The sequence below is a fragment of the Hyla sarda genome, chromosome 4 (genome assembly GCF_029499605.1).
Source record: "Hyla sarda isolate aHylSar1 chromosome 4, aHylSar1.hap1, whole genome shotgun sequence".
Classification (NCBI taxonomy): domain Eukaryota; kingdom Metazoa; phylum Chordata; class Amphibia; order Anura; family Hylidae; genus Hyla; species Hyla sarda.
In genome coordinates this window covers 416,760,402-416,781,234 of record NC_079192.1, presented here as the reverse complement: position 1 = coordinate 416,781,234, position 20,833 = coordinate 416,760,402, and the positions used below count along the sequence as shown (strand labels likewise).

The 20,833-nt window shown below is 47.2% G+C and overlaps 2 protein-coding genes across 3 annotated transcripts in view; one reads left to right on the top strand and one right to left on the bottom strand.

The window, feature by feature from the left end:
* CACNA2D4 (calcium voltage-gated channel auxiliary subunit alpha2delta 4) overlaps positions 1–20,833 on the top strand; it is a 256,253-nt gene that overhangs the window by 173,597 nt on the left and 61,823 nt on the right. The gene's annotated exons all lie outside the window — the stretch shown is intronic.
* Positions 1–20,833, bottom strand: part of LRTM2 (leucine rich repeats and transmembrane domains 2) — an 82,479-nt gene that overhangs the window by 58,539 nt on the left and 3,107 nt on the right. Inside the window, exon 1 of one of the 2 annotated variants that reach the window (XM_056517885.1) lies at positions 16,592–17,095. The exons of the other annotated variant lie outside the window; for it this stretch is intronic. The gene's annotated coding sequence lies outside the window, so the exon portion shown is untranslated. Of the gene's footprint in view, positions 1–16,591; positions 17,096–20,833 lie in introns of those variants that run through there. 2 annotated transcript variants of the gene reach the window in all.

Here is a 20,833-nt window from a genome sequence, read left to right as displayed (position 1 = left end):
CTCCACTTCATTCCTTCCTCCCCTTCATTCCTTCCTCCCCTTCATTCCTTCCTCCCCTTCTTCCTCCCCTTCATTCCTTCCTCCCCTTCTTCCTCCCCTTCATTCCTTCCTCCCCTTCTTCCTCCCCTTCATTCCTTCCTCCCCTTCTTCCTCCCCTTCATTCCTTCCTCCCCTTCTTCCTTTTTCCTTCCTCCCCTTCCTTTCTTCTTTTCCCCCTTCCTTCCTCCCCTTCTTCCTTCCTCCCCTTCATTCCTTCCTCCCCTTCTTCCTTTTTCCTTCCTCCCCTTCATTCCTTCCTCCCCTTCTTCCTCCCCTTCATTCCTTCCTCCCCTTCTTCCTCCCCTTCATTCCTTCCTCCCCTTCTTCTTCCCCTTCATTCCTTCCTCCCCTTCTTCCTCCCCTTCATTCCTTCCTTTCTTCTTCCCCCCCCTTCCTTCCTCCCCTTAATTCCTTCCTCCCCTTCTTCCTCCCCTCCATTCCTTCCTCCCTTTCTTCCTCCCCTTCATTCCTTCCTCCCCTTCATTCCTTCCTCCCCTTCATTCCTTCCTCCCCTTCTTCCTCCCCTTCATTCCTTCCTTTCTTCTTCCCCCCCCTTCCTTCCTCCCCTTAATTCCTTCCTCCCCTTCTTCCTCCCCTTAATTCCTTCCTCCCCTTCTTCCTCCCCTTCATTCCTTCCTCCCCTTCTTCCTCCCCTTAATTCCTTCCTCCCCTTCTTCCTCCCCTTAATTCCTTCCTCCCCTTCTTCCTCCCCTTCATTCCTTCCTCCCCTTCTTCCTCCCCTTCATTCCTTCCTCCCCTTCATTCCTTCCTTCCCTTCATTCCTTCCCTTCATTCCTTCCTCCCCTTCTTCCTCCCCTTCATTCCTTCCTTCCCTTCATTCCTTCCCTTCATTCCTTCCTCCCCTTCTTCCTTCCTTCCCTTTTCCCTCCTTTGCTCCCTGTTTTGTGTTTCCTCTCTTCTTCATCCAGCCCTGTACTCCACAGCACAAAAGGTCTCACAAACAAGCAAACTCGACAGAATGCCAGTCATCTTATTGTCATAAGGAATATTTCACAATATAAGGAGACAGCGCATGACAGAGGAAGCGCGTCCTGCTGACAGACCAGCCGTAGGCGCAGAGTGTATGAACACATTGTAGCACAGGCCGTAATATGTCCGTGATGTGGTGAATACAGCGTTCACTTAAAGACACACAACAAATCAGACCAATAGGGATACAAACCGAATCCCTAAATGATTGTATGTTAATACGTCTCCTGTGTCCAGAAATCAGAAGATGATGCGGCTCCCCTTTACTGTCATAACTATGATCCTGCTAAGACACACCCACAGTCACATGAGCCCCACCCATGCGGTACATTAATCTTGTTACATTGACGACAAAAGGAGTAATGGAATCTTAAAAAATATTATGCCATAGGGGATAAGTGTCAGATCACTGGGGCTCAATTGTGTGTATATATATATATATATGTGTGGTAGCCCTTGGGGGGTGTATGGTAGTGGTGGTAGGGTATATGAGGGGTTAATGTTAACCCTAGAGTTCGTGACGCCAGGCTGAGGGCTGGTATACTGAATCAATTTTCCGGCCTATCGCCGCCCTTCCCAGTAACGATAGGTGCATGAAATGACTGAAGGTCCACAAAGAGATTGAACTTGAACAACTTTACTGAAGTGCTTGCAGTATCCATGGCACAGTAACAGTCTCATATAAACAGTCCTTAGGTTACTTAGTGACTGACAGTTGATGCGGACCTTGAGTTATTGATACAGTCTCTGAATTTAGGGAGAGATTTGCAGATCTGTCCGGATTTAGGGGTATTATTAGGTCCGGTGATGCTGCAGAGTGTTTGGGAATTGATACACTCTATAATTAGATTGTTCAGCCGTCGCCGCAAGGCTCGGGCCTAACTCACTGCGTTAGTTGCTGCGCAGATCCTTCTCTCATGACAGCCCATGAGGTAAGAGAGAGAAACATGGCCGCCGCTCCCTTATATGTGCAGGGGGCGGGGCGGATCTGATTGGTCCGAACATCTGCCATTCACCATTACATGGTGTAATGGGATTGCTTACGTCACAGGGCCTCCAAAGGTACTTAAGCTTAATACCATAGAGTTCACCGAGTCACATGACCCGCAGGTCCTGCAACGCTATGGAAACAAGTAATTAACCATTTATTTACATATATGCTATCCTATTTACATTAACCTTTGCATAAAGTACCGATCTATAAACTGAAATAGAGGCGACTAGGGGTAGACTGGATGACAGGGATCCCTACGTCCTAGGGACTACATAAATAGGTACCGTATAGAATGCGGTACCGGGACACCACATATATATATATATATATATATATATATATATATATACACACTGCTCAAAAAAATAAAGGGAACACTTAAACAACACAATGTAACTCCAAGTCACTGACACTTGTGTGAAATCCCACTGTCCACTCAGGAAGAACACTGATTGACAATCAATTTCACATGAAACAGACAACACGTGGAAATTATAGGCAATTAGCAAGACACCCCAATAAAGGAGTGGTTCTGCAGGTGGTGACCACAGACCACTTCTCAGTCCATATGCTTCCTGGCTGATGTTTTGGTCACTTTTGAATGCTGGCGGTGCTTTCACTCTAGTGGTAGCATGAGACGGAGTCTACAACCCACACAAGTGGCTCAGGTAGTGCAGCTCATCCAGGATGGCACATCAATGCGAGCTGTGGCAAGAAGGTTTGCTGTGTCTGTCAGTGTAGTGTCCAGAGCATGGAGGCGCTACCAGGAGACAGGCCAGTACATCAGGAGACGTGGAGGAGGCCGTAGGAGGGCAACAACCCAGCAGCAGGACCGCTACCTCCGCCTTTGTGCAAGGAGGAGCACTGCCAGAACCCTGCAAATTGACCTCCAGCAGGCCACAAATGTGCATGTGTCCACTCAAACGGTCAGAAACAGACTCCATGAGGGTGGTATGAGGGCCCGATGTCCACAGGTGGGGGTTGTGCTTACAGCCCAACACCGTGCAGGGCGTTTGGCATTTGCCAGAGAACACCAAGATTGGCAAATTCACCACTGGCGTCCTGTGCTCTTCACAGATGAAAGCAGGTTCACACTGAGCACATGTGACAGACGTGACAGAGTCTGGAGACGCCCTGGAGAACGTTCTGCTGCCTGCAACATCCTCCAGCATGACCGGTTTGGTGGTGGGTCAGTAATGGGGTGGCATTTCTTTGGGGGGCCACACAGCCCTCCATGTGCTTGCCAGAGGTAGCCTGACTGCCATTAGGTACCGAGATGAGACCCTCAGACCCCTTGTGAGACCATATGCTGGTGCGGTTGGCCCTGGGTTCCTCCTAATACAAGACGATGCTAGACCTCATGTGGCTGGAGTGTCAGCAGTTCCTACAAGAGGAAGGCATTGATGCTATGGACTGGCCGCCCGTTCCCCTGAATCCGATTGAGCACATCTGGGACGTCTCGCTCCATCCAGCACAGACTGTCCAGGAGTTGGCGGATGCTTTAGTCCAGGTCTGGGAGGACATCCCTCAGGAGACCATCCTCCACCTCATCAGGATCATGCCCAGGCGTTGTAGGGAGGTCATACGGGCACGTGGAGGCCACACACACTACTGAGCCTCATTGGGACTTTTACATAAAGTTGGATCAGCCTGTAGTGGGGTTTTCCACTGTGATTTTGAGGGTGACTCCATATCCAGACCTCCATGGGTTAATACATTTTAATTCCATTGAGACGAAAGTATTTCATACGATTAGTTCATTAATTGAGATCTAGGATGTGTTATCGCAGTGTTCACCTTATGTTATTGTATATGTCCTGAGGCTGACAGGACTGACCACACTATATATGACAGGATTGTAGTATATATATATATATATATATATATATATATATCCTGCCATCGTTTGTAGGAGCCTGCACATAATACCGCAGTCACTTACCACCCCCTCCCCCCTTTCCTTCTTCCCACTCTCTTCTTAATCCTTTCTTGCTCTTATTTCTCTCTATAAGGATTTTTTAGCCTCTTTTTTCAGTGTTTAGCTTTTCTAGGATTGACTAGAACAGTCGTCTCCAAATGTTTCAAAACTACAACTCCCAGCATACCCGGACAGCCAACGGCTGTCCGGGCATGCTGGGAGTTGTAGTTTTGCAACCACTACAGCAGTGATTTCCAAAGTGTGGACCTCTAGCTGTTGCAGACTACAACTCCCAGCATGTCCGGACAGTTTTAAAACCATTACAGAAATGGTTTTCCAAACTGTGAACCTCCAGCTATTGCAAAACCTCAACTTCCAGCATGTCCTTGCATGCTGAGAGTTGTAGTTTTGCACCCGCTACAGCAGTGGCTTCCATTCTGTAGACCCTCAGCTGTTGCAAACTACAACTCCCAGCATGTTCGGACAGTTTTGCAACCATTGCAGCAATGGTTTTATCAACCGTGAACCTCCAGCTATTGCAAAACTACAAGTCCCGGCATGCTGAGAGTTGTAGTTCTGCAACCACTACAGCAGTGGTTTCCAAAATGTGGACCTCCTGCTGTTGCAAAACTACAACGCCTGTCCAGGCATGCTGGGTCATTAAGTTCTGCAACATCTTGAGGTCCAAAGTTTGGAGATCACTGGAATATAATAAAATAGTGTCTGGGCCCTCTGGCATTGGGGAAGGGGTCAGGGACGTAAACAGACTTTTTGGAGGGCAGAGGCTCAAATTGGAAAAAGGGCACTTTTTTAATATTAAAGAAAAGTTTGTAAAACTTAACATATGTGAACACAACACAATTCCTGAGGTAAGGGACCTCCGGCAGTCATGTCAGCTAAATGGGACCCCGCATCACTCCACGGAGGTCCCAATCAGTAAGGTCATCATAGAGCAGGTGCATTAAAGGGGTACTCCCGTGAAAAACTTTTTTTTTTAAATCAACTGGTGCCAGAAAGTTAAACAGATTTGTAAATTACTTCTAGTAAAAAATCTTAATCCTTCAAGTACTTATTAGCTGCTGAATACTACAGAGGAAATGGTTTTCTTTTTGGAACACAGAGCTCTCTGCTGACATCATGACCACAGTGCTCTCTGCTGACATCTCTGTCCATTTTAGGAACTGTCCAGAGTAGGAGAAAATCCCCATAGGAAACATATGCTGCTCTGGACAGTTCCTAAAATGGACAGAGATGTCAGCAGAGAACACTGTGGTCATGATGTCAGCAGAGAGCTCTGTGTTCCAAAAGGAAAACCATTTCCCCTGTAGTATTCAGCAGCTAATAAGTACTGGAAGGATTAAGAATTTTTAATAGAAGTAATTTACAAATCTGTTCAACTTTCTGGCACCAGTTGATTTAAAAAATAAATAAAAAAAAACACTTTTCCACCGAGTACCCCTTTAAAAGGGCAGGGGCTCAAGCCCCCTTTTGAGTCTGTGTGTGCACATAGAAGGGGGACACATAAGTAGTAGTGTAAATGGGCAGACCTTAGTGACATTTTATTTTACCAGGGCCCATCTGTTCTTTATAATGGTTTATACTCTAGTCACCTCCAGATCTGCACTTACAATTTCAATGGTTTAGAAGCAGCTCTCACAATCCCTGCAGGATCAGCACCTGCTCTGGTGCATTGCAGGAGATGTTGTGTTGGGTAGAAATTCACCCAATCGGGTGCAATGATTACATTGTGCAGCTCTAGATGTGACTAGAGTAATAGACTTGATGGAGTTTTGTTGCACTGTATTAGGCAACATAGAGCTCTGAGTGCTATTAAGATATATTGGGATAATAATCGGAGCAGAATGTTGAGCTTTTATGTCCTTATTGATGGGTTCTTACATCTTATTGCGTCCGCGCAAAAGTGGAAATGAATGCAGAACAGTAACGCGCCTTGGGGTTGAATGCGAACGAGAAGCAATAATCATCGTCCGGGACATGGACGACCCTGGTGACCGCAGCCGCTTTTCACCTCCGGAGGGTAATCAGCGCGACAATCTCTATCTGCTCATCAGGAGACGCCGGACAGGGGCAGTGATGTGTAAATATATATATGTATATGCTCTGTCCGGGGGGCAGTATAGCTGCAGCCGGCGGCCGCTCATTACGCCGCTTGTTGGGAGTTCGGTTTCGGGCGGTATTTATCGGGGGGGATTACATCATTAGAAAATGCCCGGTGGAGGTTCTGCTGGAAACATCTCTAAAATTATATTCACCCCCATCATCTATTCTACCGCAACAGATATTACAGCTCCTCTCTATAGGACTTAATGTATCACTGTCTGCACCGCGTAATGTGTATTATGGATCATACGAAACGGTGAGCAAAAAGTATATTGGTTACTCTGAAGAGGAATATATTGGTATCATTAGTAACATCTACTTCCTCTCTTATTGAAGTCCTGACCATCTCTATCTCCTTTCTACTTTCTTACTTCCTCGTACATTTCCTTCTATGGTTATTTCTTTTCTTTCCTTCTTCACTCAATCTCTCTTTTACTTCCTCTCTCCTTCCCTTCTATCACTTCCTCCTTCATCACATTTCTTCATACTTTCCTCCTTCATCACATTTCTTCATACTTTCCTCCTTCATCACATTTCTTCATACTTTCCTACTTCATCCCATTTCTTCATACTTTCCTCCTTCATCCCATTTCTTCATACTTTCCTCCTTCATCCCATTTCTTCATACTTGTCTCCTTCATCCCATTTCTTCATACTTGTCTCCTTCATCCCATTTCTTCATACTTTCCTCCTTCATCCCATTTCTTCATACTTTCCTCCTCTTCCATTTCTTCCTGCCTCTTTCACTTCTTCTCTTTCTCCCTTGTATCTTTTACACAATACCTTCTTCCCTCATCCCATTCCCCTCCCCTTTCCTTTTTTTGCTCTTCCCTTTCTTACTCCTTCTCTTCCTCCTCTTTCTTTCACACCATTGCTCTTTTCCTTCAATTTTCCTCTTACTTTCTCTCCTTTTTTTACTTCTTCTCTCCTTCCTCCTTCCTTTCCCCATCTTGTTCTCCTTCACTTCCTTGCTCCTGCTCTCATTCCTCTGTGTCCTTCTCTACTTCCTCTCTTCTTTCCTCTTCTTGTAGTCTTTCACTTCCTCCCTCCTTCTCTGCTTCCTCTCTTCTTTCCTCTCCTCGTTGTTTTTCACCTCCATGCTTCTTCTCTCCTTCCTCTCTTCTTTCCTCTTCTTGTTCTCTTTCACTTCCTCTCTCCTTCCTCTCTTCTTTCCTCTTCTTGTTCTCTTTCACTTCCCCCCTCCTCTCCTTCCTCTCTTCTTTCCTCTCCTCGTTCTTTTTCATCTCCATGTTTCTTCTCTCCTTCCTCTCTTCTTTCCTCTTTTTGTTCTTTCACTTCCTCCCTCCTCTCCTTCCTCTCTTCTTTCCTCTTCTTGGTCTTTTTCACCTCCATGCTCCTTCTCTCCTTCCTCTCTTCCTTCCTCTCCTTGTTCTTTTTCACCTCCATGCTTCTTCTCTCCTTCCTCTCTTCTTTCCTCTTCTTGTTCTCTTTCACTTCCTCTCTCATTCCTCTCTTCTTTCCTCTCCTCATCCTTTTTCACCTCCATGCTTCTTCTCTCCTCCTCTCTTCTTTCCTCTTCTTGTTCTCTTTCACTTCCTCTCTCCTTCCTCTCTTCTTTCCTCTTCTTGTTCTCTTTCACTTCCTCCATCCTTCTCTCCTTCCTCTCTTCTTTCCTCTCCTCATTCTTTTTCACCTCCATGTTTCTTCTCTCCTTCCTCTCTTTTTTCCTCTTCTTGTTCTTTCACTTCCTCCCTCCTTCTCTCCTTCCTCTCTTCTTTCCTCTTCTTGTTCTTTTTCACCTCCATGTTTCTTCTCTCCTTCCTCTCTTCTTTCCTCTCCTTGTTCTTTTTCACCTCCATGCTTCTTCTCTCCTTCCTCTCTTCTTTCCTCTCCTCGTTCTTTTTCACCTCAATGTTTCTTCTCTCCTTCCTCTCTTCTTTCCTCTTCTTGTTCTCTTTCACTTCCTCCCTCCTTCTCTCCTTCCTCTCTTCTTTCCTCTTCTTGTTCTCTTTCACTTTCTCCCTCCTTCTCTCCTTCATCTCTTCCTTCCTCTCCTCGTTGTCTTTCACCTCCATGTTTCTTCTCTCCTTCCTCTCTTCTTTTCCCATCTCGTTCTCTTTCCCTCTCCTCTTCCTGCAGAATTGACTTGTAATGAATATATTTCGGTTGCTTCTGCTGACTTGGAGAGATTTGTGTCATTTTGGCTGTAGCGGCTGCTGCACCTGCTCCCCCCGGGTATAATATCCTGTTCTCCATTCATATTGTGATTTGGGAATGATTTGACTTTGGTGAATGAAGAACGGATCAGACACTTTCCTGGTCTGACATTTACCAGCCAGCTGCCATTGTAACCATCGGATGCATGGCTGCCTGACAGCTGCCACTGTTCGGACCTGAAGTATTCCTGTCCGGTCTGGATCAGAACTAGAGCGGACAGAACATAGAGATGCTGATGGGCAACAGATCCCATCACCTCTGTCGCATTCCAATCAGTACTGGCAAAATGGAAGCTGAAATCTGATTGGTTTCCCATGGCAACCTATCAGATTTCTGCTTCCATTTTGCCAGTATTGATTAAAATACTACAGAATCGATCTGATTACTTACTATATTACTTACTACATGTAATAATAAAAAAAATGCTTAATTCAAAATACTCTATGACATTGCTATGTAATGTACATTGTTGCCCCTATATAATATACATTGTGGCCCCCGCGGACTCCTAAGGGATACAGAAAAGACCCATTATAAACCAATGATATCCATCATAGCTTCCTTCAAGAACGAAGAATACTGCTCCTATATACAAGAATATAACTACTATAATACTGCTCCTATATACAAGAATATAACTACTATAATACTGCTACTATATACAAGAATATAACTACTATAATACTGCTCCTATATACAAGAAAATATAACTACTATAATACTGCTCCTATATACAAGAAAATATAACTACTATAATACTGCTCCTATATACAAGAATATAACTACTATAATACTGCTCCTATATACAGGAATGTAACTCCTATAATACTGCTCCTATATACAAGAATATAACTCCTATAATACTGCTCCTATATACAAGAATATAACTACTATAATACTGCTCCTATATACAAGAATATAACTACTATAATACTGCTCCTATATACAAGAATATAACTACTATAATACTGCTCCTATATACAAGAATATAACTACTATAATACTGCTCCTATATACAAGAATATAACTACTATAATACTGCCCCCTATATACAAGAATATAACTACTATAATACTGCCCCCTATATACAAGAATATAACTACTATAATACTGCTCCCTATATACAAGAATATAACTACTATAATACTGCCCCTATATACAAGAATATAACTACTATAATACTGCTCCTATATACAAGAATATAACTACTATAATACTGCCTCCTATATACAAGAATATATCTACTATAATACTGCTTCTATATACAAGAATATAATACTGCTCCCTATATACAAGAATATATCTACTATAATACTGCTCCTATATACAAGAATATAACTACTATAATACTGCTTCTATATACAAGAATATAACTACTATAATACTGCCTCCTATATACAAGAATATATCTACTATAATACTGCTTCTATATACAAGAATATAACTACTATAATACTGTTCCTATATACAAGAATATAACTACTATAATACTGCCCCTATATACAAGAATATAACTACTATAATAACTACTAATTATAGTAGTTATATTCTTGTATATAGGGGGCAGTATTATAGTAGTTATATTCTTGTATATAGGTACTATAATACTGCCCCCTATATACAAGAATATAACTACTATAATACTGCTCCTATATACAAGAATATAATGACTATAATACTGCTTCTATATACAAGAATATAACTACTATAATACTGCTCCTATATACAAGAATATAACTACTATAATACTGCCCCCTATATACAAGAATATAACTACTATAATATTGCCCCCTATATACAAGAATATAACTACTATAATACTGCCCCTATATACAAGAATATAGCTACTATAATACTGCTTCCTATATACAAGAATATAACTACTTTAATGCTGCTCCTATATACAAGAATATAACTACTATAATACTGCTCCTATATACAAGAATATATCTACTATAATACTGCTCCTATATACAAGAATATAACTACTATAATACTGCTTCCTATATACAAGAATATAACTACTTTAATGCTGCTCCTATATACAGTAATAGACTGTTTCACCTACGGTCTTTAGATCTCTATCTTAAGTGGCTGATAACAGGGAACAATATCTTACATTCCATATCCACTAAACATTAGACAGGATCTCCCCCTGCTGTGTAATCCTCTGTCAGAAACTATTTTTTGCCACTTATTGGCGCTGTCGCCCGTTAGTCCTGCGTTCACCTCTGTATAACCCTCAGAAATCTCCATGTTTATTTTCCGATTTGTACTGGGATGAGGAGAAGAACTATGGAGAGGAATCAAATCTCACTGCCAAATATAGAAAGATGGGGTAAACATGGCGGTCAGTATCCATGCTGTATAATGGGGTAAACATGGCGGTCAGTATCCATACTGTATAATGGGGAAACATGGCGGTCAGTATCCATGCTGTATAATGGGGTAAACATGGCGGTCAGTATCCATGCTGTATAGTGGGGGAAACATGTTGGTCAGTATCCATGCTGTATAATGGATAAACATGGCGGTCAGTATCCATACTGTATAATGGATAAACATGGCGGTCAGTGTCCATGCTGTATAATGGGGAAACATGGCGGTCAGTGTCCATGCTGAATAATGGGGTAAACATGGCGGTCAGTGTCCATGCTGTATAATGGGTAAACATGGCGGTCAGTGTCCATGCTGTATAATGGAGTAAACATGGCGGTCAGTATCCATGCTGTATAATGGGGAAACATGGCGGTCAGTGTCCATGCTGTATAATGGCGTAAACATGGCGGTCAGTGTCCATGCTGTATAATGGGGTAAACATGGTATTAAGTATCCATGCTGTATAATGGGGAAACATGGCGGTCAGTGTCCATGCTGTATAATGGCGTAAACATGGCGGTCAGTGTCCATGCTGTATAATGGGTAAACATGGCGGTCAGTGTCCATGCTGTATAATGGGGAAACATGGCGGTCAGTGTCCATGCTGTATAATGGATAAACATGGCGGTCAGTGTCCATGCTGTATAATGGGGTAAACATGGCGGTCAGTGTCCATGCTGAATAATGGGGTAAACATGGCGGTCAGTATCCATGCTGTATAGTGGGGGAAACATGTTGGTCAGTATCCATGCTGTATAATGGGGTAAACATGGCGGTCAGTATCCATACTGTATAATGGGGAAACATGGCGGTCAGTGTCCATGCTGTATAATGGAGTAAACATGGCGGTCAGTATCCATGCTGTATAATGGGGAAACATGGCGGTCAGTGTCCATGCTGTATAATGGGGAAACATGGCGGTCAGTGTCCATGCTGTATAATGGCGTAAACATGGCGGTCAGTGTCCATGCTGTATAATGGGGTAAACATGGCGGTCAGTGTCCATGCTGAATAATGGGGTAAACATGGCGGTCAGTGTCCATGCTGTATAATGGCGTAAACATGGCGGTCAGTGTCCATGCTGTATAATGGGGTAAACATGGCGGTCAGTGTCCATGCTGTATAATGGGTAAACATGGCGGTCAGTGTCCATGCTGTATAATGGAGTAAACATGGCGGTCAGTATCCATGCTGTATAATGGGGAAACATGGCGGTCAGTGTCCATGCTGTATAATGGCGTAAACATGGCGGTCAGTGTCCATGCTGTATAATGGGGTAAACATGGTATTAAGTATCCATGCTGTATAATGGGGAAACATGGCGGTCAGTGTCCATGCTGTATAATGGCGTAAACATGGCGGTCAGTGTCCATGCTGTATAATGGGTAAACATGGCGGTCAGTGTCCATGCTGTATAATGGGGAAACATGGCGGTCAGTGTCCATGCTGTATAATGGATAAACATGGCGGTCAGTGTCCATGCTGTATAATGGGGTAAACATGGCGGTCAGTGTCCATGCTGAATAATGGGGTAAACATGGCGGTCAGTATCCATGCTGTATAGTGGGGGAAACATGTTGGTCAGTATCCATGCTGTATAATGGGGTAAACATGGCGGTCAGTATCCATACTGTATAATGGGGAAACATGGCGGTCAGTGTCCATGCTGTATAATGGAGTAAACATGGCGGTCAGTATCCATGCTGTATAATGGGGAAACATGGCGGTCAGTGTCCATGCTGTATAATGGGGAAACATGGCGGTCAGTGTCCATGCTGTATAATGGCGTAAACATGGCGGTCAGTGTCCATGCTGTATAATGGGGTAAACATGGCGGTCAGTGTCCATGCTGAATAATGGGGTAAACATGGCGGTCAGTGTCCATGCTGTATAATGGCGTAAACATGGCGGTCAGTGTCCATGCTGTATAATGGGGTAAACATGGCGGTCAGTGTCCATGCTGTATAATGGGTAAACATGGCGGTCAGTGTCCATGCTGTATAATGGAGTAAACATGGCGGTCAGTATCCATGCTGTATAATGGGGAAACATGGCGGTCAGTGTCCATGCTGTATAATGGCGTAAACATGGCGGTCAGTGTCCATGCTGTATAATGGGGTAAACATGGTATTAAGTATCCATGCTGTATAATGGGGAAACATGGCGGTCAGTGTCCATGCTGTATAATGGCGTAAACATGGCGGTCAGTGTCCATGCTGTATAATGGGTAAACATGGCGGTCAGTGTCCATGCTGTATAATGGGGAAACATGGCGGTCAGTGTCCATGCTGTATAATGGATAAACATGGCGGTCAGTGTCCATGCTGTATAATGGGGAAACATGGCGGTCAGTGTCCATGCTGTATAATGGGTAAACATAGCGGTCAGTGTCCATGCTGTATAATGGGGAAACATGGCGGTCAGTGTCCATGCTGTATAATGGGGTAAACATGACAGTAAGTGTCACAGTTAGCGTTGTCGCTGGCGAATTCACGATATAAACTATGAAATCACATGCGTCCCTGATGATGAAGATGATGATGAAGATGATGATGATGATGATGATACCACTTCAGGATTTCTATACAGCAAAAAATCCAAAGTCACAAAGTTGCAGCCATGCACAGGCTCATAGATACACAGGCTAGCCCACATCGCTGACAATTCAGTGTGTGGGAGATGGGGCTGGAGGGGCAGTATGGGGGAGATGGGGCTGGAGGGGCAGTATGGGGGAGATGGGGCTGGAGGGGCAGTATGGGGGATATGGGGCTGGAGGGGCAGTGTGGGGGAGATGAGGCTGGAGATGGCAGTGTGGGGGAGATGAGGCTGGAGGGGCAGTGTAGAGGAGATGGGGCTGGAGGGGCAGTGTAGGGGTTATGGGGCTGGACGGGCAGTGTGGGGGAGATGGGGCTGGAGGGGCAGTATGGGGGAGATGGGCTGGAGGGGCAGTGTGGGGGAGATGGGGCTGGAGGGGCAGTGTGGGGGAGATGGGGCTGGAGGGGCAGTATGGGGGAGATGAGGCTGGAGATGGCAGTGTAGAGGAGATGAGGCTGGAGGGGCAGTATGGGAGAGATGGGCTGGAGGAGCAGTATGGGGGAGATGGGGCTGGAGGGGCAGTATGGGGCAGATGGGGCTGGAGGGGCAGTGTAGAGGAGATGGGGCTGGAGGTGCAGTATGGGGGAGATGGGGCTGGACGGGCAGTATGGGGGAGATGGGGCTGGAGGAGCAGTATGGGGGAGATGGGGCTGGAGGGGCAGTATGGGGGAGATGGGGCTGGAGGGGGAGATGGGGCTGGAGGGGCAGTATGGGGGAGATGGGGCTGGAGGGGCAGTATGGGGAGATGGGGCTGGAGGGGTAGTATGGGGAGATGGGGCTGGAGGGGCAGTATGGGAGAGATGGGCTGGAGGTGCAGTATGGGGGAGATGGGCTGGAGGGGCAGTATGGAGAGATGGGGCAGGAGGGGCAGTATGAGAGAGATGGGCTGGAGGGGCAGTATGGGGGAGATGGGGCTGGAGGGGCAGTGTGGGGGAGATGGGGCTGGAGGGGCAGTGTGGGGGAGATGGGGCTGGAGGGGCAGTGTGGGGGAGATGGGGCTGGAGGGGCAGTGTGGGGAAGTTGGGGCTGGAGGGGCAGTGTGGGGGAGATGGGGCTGGAGGGGCAGTGTGGGGGAGATGGGGCTGGAAGGGCAGTGTGGGGGAGATGAGGCTGGAGGGGCAGTGTGGGGGAGATGGGGCTGGAAGGGCAGTGTGGGGGAGATGAGGCTGGAGGGGCAGTGTGGGGAAGTTGGGGCTGGAGGGGCAGTGTGGAGGAGATGGGGCTGGAGGGGCAGTGTGGAGGAGATGGGGCTGGAGGGGCAGTGTGGAGGAGATGGGGCTGGAGGGGCAGTGTAGGGGTTATGGGGCTGGAGGGGCAGTGTGGGGGAGATGAGGCTGGAGGGGCAGTGTGGGGGAGATGGGGCTGGAAGGGCAGTGTGGGGGAGATGAGGCTGGAGGGGCAGTGTGGGGGAGATGGGGCTGGAGGGGCAGTGTATAGGAGATGGGGCTGGAGGGGCAGTGTGGGGGTTATGGGGCTGGAGGGGCAGTGTGGGGGAGATGGGGCTGGAGGGGCAGTGTGGGGGAGATGAGGCTGGAGGGGCAGTGTGGGTGAGATGGGGTTGGAGGGGCAGTGTGGGGGAGATGGGGCTGGAGGGGCAGTGTGGAGGAGATGGGGCTGGAGGGGCAGTATGGGGGAGATGGGGCTGGAGGGGCAGTATGGGGGAGATGAGGCTGGAGGGGCAGTATGGGGGAGATGGGGCTGGAGGGGCAGTATGGGGGAGATGAGGCTGGAGGGGCAGTATGGGGGAGATGGGGCTGGAGGGGCAGTATGGGGGAGATGGGGCTGGAGGGGCAGTATGGGGGAGATGAGGCTGGAGATGGCAGTGTAGAGGAGATGGGGCTGGAGGGGCAGTATGGGGGAGATGGGGATGGAGGGGCAGTGTGGGGAAGTTGGGGCTGGAGGGGCAGTGTGGGGGAGATGGGGCTGGAGGGGCAGTGTGGAGGAGATGGGGCTGGAGGGGCAGTATGGGGGAGATGGGGCTGGAGGGGCAGTATGGGGGAGATGGGGCTGGAGGGGCAGTATGGGGGAGATGAGGCTGGAGATGGCAGTGTGGGGGAGATGGGGCTGGAGATGGCAGTGTAGAGGAGATAAGGCTGGAGGGGCAGTGTGGGGGAGATGGGGCTGGAGGGGCAGTGTGGGGGAGATGGGGCTGGAGGGGCAGTGTGGGGGAGATGGGGCTGGAGGGGCAGTTTGGGGAAGTTGGGGCTGGAGGGGCAGTGTGGGGGAGATGGGGCTGGAGGGGCAGTGTGGGGGAGATGATGCTGGAGGGGCAGTGTAGAGGAGATGAGGCTGGAGGGGCAGTATGGGGGAGATGGGGCTGGAGGGGCAGTATGGGGGAGATGGGGCTGGAGGGGCAGTATGGGGGAGATGGGGCTGGAGGGGCAGTGTGTAGGAGATGGGGCTGGAGGGGCAGTGTGTAGGAGATGGGGCTGGAGGGGCAGTGTGGGGGAGATGAGGCTGGAGGGGCAGTATGGGGGAGATGGGGCTGGAGGGGCAGTGTGGGGGAGATGGGCTGGAGGGGCAGTGTGGGGGAGATGGGGCTGGAGGGGCAGTATGGGGGAGATGGGGCTGGAGGGGCAGTATGGGGGAGATGGGGCTGGAGGGGCAGTGTGGGGGAGATGGGGCTGGAGGGGCAGTATGGGGGAGATGGGGCTGGAGGGGCAGTGTGGGGGAGATGGGGCTGGAGGGGCAGTGTGGGGAAGATGAGGCTGGAGGGGCAGTGTGGGGGAGATGGGGCTTGGGTGGGCAGTGTGTAGGAGATGGGGCTGGGGGGGTAGTGTAGAGGAGATGGGGCTGGAGGGGCAGTGTAGGGGAGATGGGGCTGGAGGGGCAGTATGGGAAAGATGGGGCTGGAGGGGAAGTGTGGGGGAGATGGGGCTGGCCTGCAGTATGTGGGGGGGGGAAATGGACGGTCATCATGGGGGGAATGGGGATGGATGGACTGTATGGAGGGGATATAGTTGGACGGGCAGTATGAGGGACAATAAGGCTGTGGGGCAGTAGGGGGAGATAGGGTTCTATGGGTAGTATGGGGGGATGTGTCTGGATTGGGATGTAAACATATGTGGTGCCCCCTGCGGAGCTGTGGGAATCTGTGACTGAACACGGGCGGGCAGATATTTTGATATCACATGCCAGTCATCTGGGATAGCGCCAGTCACTACATACACCCCCCGTATACAGACATGACCTTACAGTGTTACATCACATGGAAGACCCAGGAAGGGGTTAATAAGGGGTGGTATGGGAGTATACAGGACATACATGTATATACAACCCAGCTGACCCTCAGCATTACCCCACACCTGTACCTGAAGTCTCCACCAACATCCCCCCCCCCCCCCCACATCCCCCCGAATTCCCTGTGTGGTCCTTACCGTGCCCCTTGGAGGTCTGAGGACCCTGATGAGCAGATGAGGAGACGAGCGGAGCCCCCACAATGTGTGCCAGTCATGGACCCTCTCAACAAAAGGGCTTCAGATGGTGACGATGCCAAGAACCCTCTGCCGCTTCAACCTTTCATCTCTCGGGAAGGAGACGGGAGGAGGGGGGGGGGACAATAAACAAGAGGCTGCGAGGAGACGGCAGTGAGGATGTGAGCGGAGTGCTGTCCTCACCGGGATGTGAGCGGAGTGCTGCCCCTCACCATCTACAGGCGAGAAGAGAGCAGCAGGGAAGCCCGGGAGAATGAGTGTGCACGAGAGAGACAGGCGGCGGAGGATGACGAGGACTGAGGAGGCAGCGAGACACACACACACGTGTAACCCCCTTATATGGCACCCAGTCATGGGCAACCTCCAGCGCTGCCATTCACTGCAGTCATCGGGGACAAGGGATCTCCATCATACAGAGACAATGGATCTCCATCATACAGAGACAATGGATCTCCATCATACAGGGACAAGGGATCTCCATCATACAGGGACAAGGGATCTCCATCATACAAGGACAATGGATCTCCATCATACAGGGACAAGGAATCTCCATCATACAGAGACAATGGATCTCCATCATACAGGGACAAGGGATCTCCATCATACAGAGACAAGGGATCTCCATCATACAGGGACAAGGGATCTCCATCATACAGAGACAAGGGATCTCCATCATACAGGGACAAGGGATCTCCATCATACAGAGACAAGGGATCTCCATCATACAGGGACAAGGGATCTCCATCATACAGAGACAAGGGATCTCCATCATACAGAGACAAGGGATCTCCATAATACAGAGACAAGGGATCTCCATCATACAGAGACAAGGGATCTCCATCATACAGAGACAAGGGATCTCCATCATACAGGGACAAGGGATCTCCATCATACAGGGACAAGGGATCTCCATCATACAGGGAAAAGAGATCTCCATCATACAGGGACAAGGAATCTCCATCATACAGGGACAAGGAATCTCCATCATACAGAGACAATGGATCTCCATCATACAGAGACAATGGATCTCCATCATACAGAGACAATGGATCTCCATCATACAGGGACAAGAGATCTCCATCATACAGGGACAAGGGATCTCCATCATACAGGGACAAGGGATCTCCATCATACAAGGACAATGGATCTCCATCATACAGGGACAAGGAATCTCCATCATACAGGGACAATGGATCTCCATCATACAGGGACAAGGGATCTCCATCATACAGGGACAAGGGATCTCCATCATACAGGGACAAGGGATCTCCATCATACAGAGACAAGGGATCTCCATCATACAGGAACAAGGGATCTCCATCATACAGGGACAAGGGATCTCCATCATACAGAGACAAGGGATCTCCATCATACAGGGACATGGGATCTCCATCATACAGGGACAAGGGATCTCCATCATACAGGTACAAGGGATCTCCATCATACAGAGACAAGGGATCTCCATCATACAGAGACAAGGGATCTCCATCATACAGAGACAAGGGATCTCCATCATACAGAGACAAGGGATCTCCATCATACAGAGGCAAGGGATCTCCATCATACAGGGACAATGGATCTCCATCATACAGGGACAATGGATCTCCATCATACAGGGACAAGGGATCTCCATCATACAGGGACAAGGGATCTCCATCATACAGGGAAAAGAGATCTCCATCATACAGGGACAAGGAATCTCCATCATACAGAGACAATGGATCTCCATCATACAGGGACAAGGAATCTCCATCATACAGAGACAATGGATCTCCATCATACAGGGACAATGGATCTCCATCATACAAGGACAAGGGATCTCCATCATACAGGGACAAGGGATCTCCATCATACAGGGACAAGGAATCTCCATCATACAGGGACAATGGATCTCCATCATACAGGGACAAGGGATCTCCATCATACAGGTACAAGGGATCTCCATCATACAGGTACAAGGGATCTCCATCATACAGAGACAAGGGATCTCCATCATACAGAGACAAGGGATCTCCATCATACAGAGACAAGGGATCTCCATCATACAGGGACAAGGGATCTCCATCATACAGGGACAAGGGATCTCCATCATACAGGGAAAAGAGATCTCCATCATACAGGGACAAGGAATCTCCATCATACAGAGACAATGGATCTCCATCATACAGGGACAAGGGATCTCCATCATACAGAGACAATGGATCTCCATCATACAGGGACAAGGGATCTCCATCATACAAGGACAAGGGATCTCCATCATACAGGGACAAGGACTCTCCATCATACAGAGACAATGGATCTCCATCATATAGGGACAAGGGATCTCCATCATACAAGGACAAAGGATCTCCATTATACACATACATACACATGGACAAAGGTTCTCCATCATACACATACATACACATGGACAAAGGATCTCCATCATACACATACATACACATGGACAAAGGATCTCTATCATACACATACATACACATGAACAAGGGATCTCCATCATACACATACATACACATGGACAAAGGATCTCCAACATACACATACATACACATGGACAAAGGATCTCCATCATACACATACATACATACACATGGACAAAGGATCTGTATCATACACATACATACACATGGACAAGGGATCTCCATCATACACATACATACACATGGACAAAGGATCTGTATCATACACATACATACACATGGACAAGGGATCTCCATCATACACATACATACACATGGACAAAGGATCTCAATCATACACATACATACACATGGACAAAGGATCTCCATCATACACATACATACACATGGACAAAGGATCTCTATCATACACATACATACGCATGGACAAAAGTTCTCCATCACACACAGGGAGAAGGGATCTTTATCATACACATGGACAAGGGATCTTCATCATACACATACATACACATGGATAAAGTATCTCCATCATACACATACATACACACACAGGGATAAGACTTCTCCATCATACACATACATACACATGGACTAAGGATTTGCATCATACACATACATACACATGGACAAGGGATCTCCATCATACACATGGACAAAGGATCTCCATCATACACATACATACACATGGACAAGGGATCTCCATCATACACATAAATACACATGGACAATGGATCTCCATCATAGACATACATACACATGGACAAAGGATCTCCATCATACACATACATACACATGGACTAAGGATCTCTATCATACACATACATACACATGGACAAGGGATCTCCATCATACACATGCATACACATGGACAAAGGATCTCTATCATACACATACATACACATGGACAAAGGATCTCCATCATACACATACATACACATGGACTAAGGATCTCTATCATACACATACATACACATGGACAAGGGATCTCCATCATACACATGCATACACATGGACAAGGGATCTCTATCATACACATGGACAATGGATCTCCATCATACACATACATACACATGGACAAAGGATCTCCATCACACACATACATACACATGGACAAAGGATATCCATCACACACATACATACACATGGACAAGGGATCTCCATCATACACATGGACAATGGATCTCCATCATACACATACATACACATGGACAAAGGATATCCATCACACACAGGGAGAAGGGATCTTTATCATACACATGCATACACAAGGACAAGGGATCTCCATCATACACATACATACACATGGACAAAGGATCTCCATCATATACATGCATACAGTCATGACCATAAATGTTGGCACCCCTGAAATTTTTCTATAAAATTAAGTATTTCTCACAGAAAAGGATTGCAGTGACACAGGTTTTGCTATACACATGTTTATTCCCTTTGTGTGTATTGGAACTAAACCAAAAAGGAGGAAAAAAAAGCAAATTGGACATAATGTCACCAAACTCCAAAAATGGTCTGGACAAAATTATTGGCACCCTTTCAAAATTGTGGAAAAATAAGATTGTTTCACGCATGTGATGTTCCTTTATACCCACCTGGGGCAAGTAACAGGTGTGGGCAATATAAAAATCACACCTGAAAGCAGATAAAAAGGAGAGAAGTTCACTTAGTCTTTGCATTGTGTGTCTGTGTGTGTCACACTAAGCATGGACAACAGAAAGAGAAGAGAACTGTCTGAGGACTTGAGAACCAAAAT